A 5,000-nucleotide genomic window follows, 5' to 3' on the forward strand; every position below is an offset into this window, starting at 1 on the left:
CCCGTTACAACCATGGTAGGCGTAGAACCTACCATCGACAGTTGATAAGGCAGACATTTGAAAGATCCGTCGTCGGTGCTAGATGACCATACGATCAGCACAAAGTTATTCAGAGTCACCAAAGCCGACGATGGACGAACGGACAAGCCGTCCGCCACCGATTGGTTTTGATCTAATAAAAGCATTCCTCCCATCTCTGGGTGGAATTCTGGTTTGCATGTATTAGCTCTAGAATTACCACAGTTATCCAAGTAATGTTTTGTACGATCTAAGAAACCAAAACTGATTTAATGAGCCATTCGCGGTTTCACCTTAATTCGGTATGTACTTAGACATGCATGGCTTAATCTTTGAGACAAGCATATGACTACTGGCAGGATCAACCAGGGAGCTTAGTTATTATTGTAAATTTAAATTTTCGTCGTCGGCCCTCCCTGTAAGACCGATCGACGTTAAGCCATTTCTCTTTTGTATGTAACACACATTTCATAAATTTTGTACCTCTTATAGAGGCCAAATATTCTCCTCCTCCTCTCATAAAGCACGAAAATCACTTTCACGCCGTGCATCCATCGTGCAAGCACGTAGACCACACACGCTGGACAATATAATAAAAGATAGCGCGGACAGTGGCATGCTATACAAATCGAGAAAGCGCGTACAGTGATCATGCTGGTCATTTTGCCACCAAATTTTATAATCTTTATCATTAGAGCGGGCCCACCAACCTCGTCTCTGTACTTTATACATTTCTCCTCCATCTGCACACACCTTTTCAAACATTAACGGAGAGAGTTCCTTGGACTTGCTTTAAATGTACATATTAGATATGTTGGAATCTCTCTCCTTTAGAAGTTTCCCCAGCCTTAAAACTTCTTTCATTTTTACTCCTCTCTCCATACTTATTTTCCTCTCTGAACGTATCAGAGAGGATTTTATTTCTGACACCTCTTGACTTTTCTTAAATTCAGGGACGTAATTTTGTTCATAATTCAGTGGACTTTTGTGTATTTTATACTTTAAATATTTCCAAACAGTCTCCCTTCTAAAAGTGATAGAACGAATTTTCGTCTAACACTACTTTCTTGGTTCAAAAATTTTATACAATCTTATAACTTTTTCAGTTTTAACAAATTTTGGTTACAGACAGTTGATGCTCAGTTTGTACAAGTATGCAACATTTATAAGTGCATACAGGTCACCAGCCTTATATTACAAGGCTCACCACATATGGGCCATTCGGTCTTAGACACCGACCCGTGGTAATGCTGTGTGGAGATTAATAATAATCCGCAACGGAAAACCGGAACGAGAATAGTCGAGAAAGTATATTCTCGAGGAGCGGTAGACTGCTTTTCAACCGAAGTCATAAAAGAGCCACACGCTCGACGCTACTCCCGACCGGTCCGAGCGAACCGAAAGTGCCTTCCTATAAATACCGAACGGCCGGCCGCTAGGTCGGCGACGCATGGGCTTACGCCCAGGCGTATGCCTGTGCAAACCGCCGTGAGAGCGTACCATCCCGCCGGCACGGTAAAACTTAGACTGAAAATATCGTCGAACATATCCTTTCATTTTATAACGTTCTATACATGAAAATTAATAAATTAACATGCAGGACATAATAAATTCACATTCTCATGTAAATCATGGGTTTAATTAATATTTTAAAAAATTTTAAAACCGCCCAGAACCGATGAGATGAAAATATTAAAACGATATTTTTGCATTTTCTTACGGTAAAACATTAACAAATAAGCGACTATAGCAATATAAAACTCCATTTGTAATTTAATTAATCAAAATTAATATTTTTTTTTGATTTTTCAGCGATCCAGAACCGATGAGACGAAAACATTAAAACGATATTTTTGCATTTTCTTACGACAAAACATTAACAAATACGAGACTATAACAATATAAAACTACATATGTAATTTAATTAATCAAAATTAATAATTTTTTTTGATTTTTCAGTGATCCAGAACCGATAAGTCGAAAATTTTAACAATCATATTTTTGCATTCTGTACCGTGGATCCATCGTTAAACGCTATTAAACTAACGTCCGTGATGGTATAAATGCAGATTTTCGCTCCGTTTAGCCAAAATAACGAACTTTAGGTGCGCTCCGAAATATTTCAAAGTCCCAGCGGCGTATTGCTTCGCCTCTTAGAACCGATTAGTCGAAAATTTTAACAATCATATTTTTGCATTCTGTACCGTGGATCGATCGTTAAACGCTATTGAACTAACGTCCGTGATGGTATAAATGCAGATTTTCGCTCCGTTTAGCCAAAATAACGAACTTTAGGTGCGCTCCGAAATATTTCAAAGTCCCAGCGGCGTGTTGCTTCGCCTCTTAGAACCGATTAGTCGAAAATTTTAACAATCATATTTTTGCATTCTGTACCGTGGATCGATCGTTAAACGCTATTGAACTAACGTCCGTGATGGTATAAATGCAGATTTTCGCTCCGTTTAGCCAAAATAACGAACTTTAGGTGCGCTCCGAAATATTTCAAAGTCCCAGCGGCGTATTGCTTCGCCTCTTAGAACCGATTAGTCGAAAATTTTAACAATCATATTTTTGCATTCTGTACCGTGGATCCATCGTTAAACGCTATTAAACTAACGTCCGTGATGGTATAAATGCAGATTTTCGCTCCGTTTAGCCAAAATAACGAACTTTAGGTGCGCTCCGAAATATTTCAAAGTCCCAGCGGCGTATTGCTTCGCCTCTTAGAACCGATTAGTCGAAAATTTTAACAATCATATTTTTGCATTCTGTACCGTGGATCCATCGTTAAACGCTATTAAACTAACGTCCGTGATGGTATAAATGCAGATTTTCGCTCCGTTTAGCCAAAATAACGAACTTTAGGTGCGCTCCGAAATATTTCAAAGTCCCAGCGGCGTATTGCTTCGCCTCTTAGAACCGATTAGTCGAAAATTTTAACAATCATATTTTTGCATTCTGTACCGTGGATCGATCGTTAAACGCTATTGAACTAACGTCCGTGATGGTATAAATGCAGATTTTCGCTCCGTTTAGCCAAAATAACGAACTTTAGGTGCGCTCCGAAATATTTCAAAGTCCCAGCGGCGTATTGCTTCGCCTCTTAGAACCGATTAGTCGAAAATTTTAACAATCATATTTTTGCATTCTGTACCGTGGATCGATCGTTAAACGCTATTGAACTAACGTCCGTGATGGTATAAATGCAGATTTTCGCTCCGTTTAGCCAAAATAACGAACTTTAGGTGCGCTCCGAAATATTTCAAAGTCCCAGCGGCGTATTGCTTCGCCTCTTAGAACCGATTAGTCGAAAATTTTAACAATCATATTTTTGCATTCTGTACCGTGGATCCATCGTTAAACGCTATTAAACTAACGTCCGTGATGGTATAAATGCAGATTTTCGCTCCGTTTAGCCAAAATAACGAACTTTAGGTGCGCTCCGAAATATTTCAAAGTCCCAGCGGCGTATTGCTTCGCCTCTTAGAACCGATTAGTCGAAAATTTTAACAATCATATTTTTGCATTCTGTACCGTGGATCGATCGTTAAACGCTATTGAACTAACGTCCGTGATGGTATAAATGCAGATTTTCGCTCCGTTTAGCCAAAATAACGAACTTTAGGTGCGCTCCGAAATATTTCAAAGTCCCAGCGGCGTATTGCTTCGCCTCTTAGAACCGATTAGTCGAAAATTTTAACAATCATATTTTTGCATTCTGTACCGTGGATCGATCGTTAAACGCTATTGAACTAACGTCCGTGATGGTATAAATGCAGATTTTCGCTCCGTTTAGCCAAAATAACGAACTTTAGGTGCGCTCCGAAATATTTCAAAGTCCCAGCGGCGTATTGCTTCGCCTCTTAGAACCGATTAGTCGAAAATTTTAACAATCATATTTTTGCATTCTGTACCGTGGATCGATCGTTAAACGCTATTGAACTAACGTCCGTGATGGTATAAATGCAGATTTTCGCTCCGTTTAGCCAAAATAACGAACTTTAGGTGCGCTCCGAAATATTTCAAAGTCCCAGCGGCGTATTGCTTCGCCTCTTAGAACCGATTAGTCGAAAATTTTAACAATCATATTTTTGCATTCTGTACCGTGGATCCATCGTTAAACGCTATTAAACTAACGTCCGTGATGGTATAAATGCAGATTTTCGCTCCGTTTAGCCAAAATAACGAACTTTAGGTGCGCTCCGAAATATTTCAAAGTCCCAGCGGCGTATTGCTTCGCCTCTTAGAACCGATTAGTCGAAAATTTTAACAATCATATTTTTGCATTCTGTACCGTGGATCGATCGTTAAACGCTATTGAACTAACGTCCGTGATGGTATAAATGCAGATTTTCGCTCCGTTTAGCCAAAATAACGAACTTTAGGTGCGCTCCGAAATATTTCAAAGTCCCAGCGGCGTATTGCTTCGCCTCTTAGAACCGATTAGTCGAAAATTTTAACAATCATATTTTTGCATTCTGTACCGTGGATCGATCGTTAAACGCTATTGAACTAACGTCCGTGATGGTATAAATGCAGATTTTCGCTCCGTTTAGCCAAAATAACGAACTTTAGGTGCGCTCCGAAATATTTCAAAGTCCCAGCGGCGTATTGCTTCGCCTCTTAGAACCGATTAGTCGAAAATTTTAACAATCATATTTTTGCATTCTGTACCGTGGATCGATCGTTAAACGCTATTGAACTAACGTCCGTGATGGTATAAATGCAGATTTTCGCTCCGTTTAGCCAAAATAACGAACTTTAGGTGCGCTCCGAAATATTTCAAAGTCCCAGCGGCGTATTGCTTCGCCTCTTAGAACCGATTAGTCGAAAATTTTAACAATCATATTTTTGCATTCTGTACCGTGGATCCATCGTTAAACGCTATTAAACTAACGTCCGTGATGGTATAAATGCAGATTTTCGCTCCGTTTAGCCAAAATAACGAACTTTAGGTGCGCTCCGAAATATTTCAAAGTCCC

General features: G+C 39.5%; 1 non-coding gene across 1 annotated transcript in view; it reads right to left on the minus strand.

Moving 5' to 3' along the window:
* LOC143307371 (small subunit ribosomal RNA) overlaps positions 1-390 on the minus strand; it is a 1,924-nt gene extending 1,534 nt beyond the window's left edge. Inside the window, exon 1 of the ribosomal RNA XR_013064531.1 lies at positions 1-390. This exon is cut by the window's left edge and continues 1,534 nt beyond it. This is a non-coding gene — a ribosomal RNA (small subunit ribosomal RNA).
* Positions 391-5,000: the final 4,610 nt, after the last annotated feature.

Source organism: Osmia lignaria, unplaced genomic scaffold (assembly GCF_051020975.1).
Source record: "Osmia lignaria lignaria isolate PbOS001 unplaced genomic scaffold, iyOsmLign1 scaffold0052, whole genome shotgun sequence".
Classification (NCBI taxonomy): domain Eukaryota; kingdom Metazoa; phylum Arthropoda; class Insecta; order Hymenoptera; family Megachilidae; genus Osmia; species Osmia lignaria.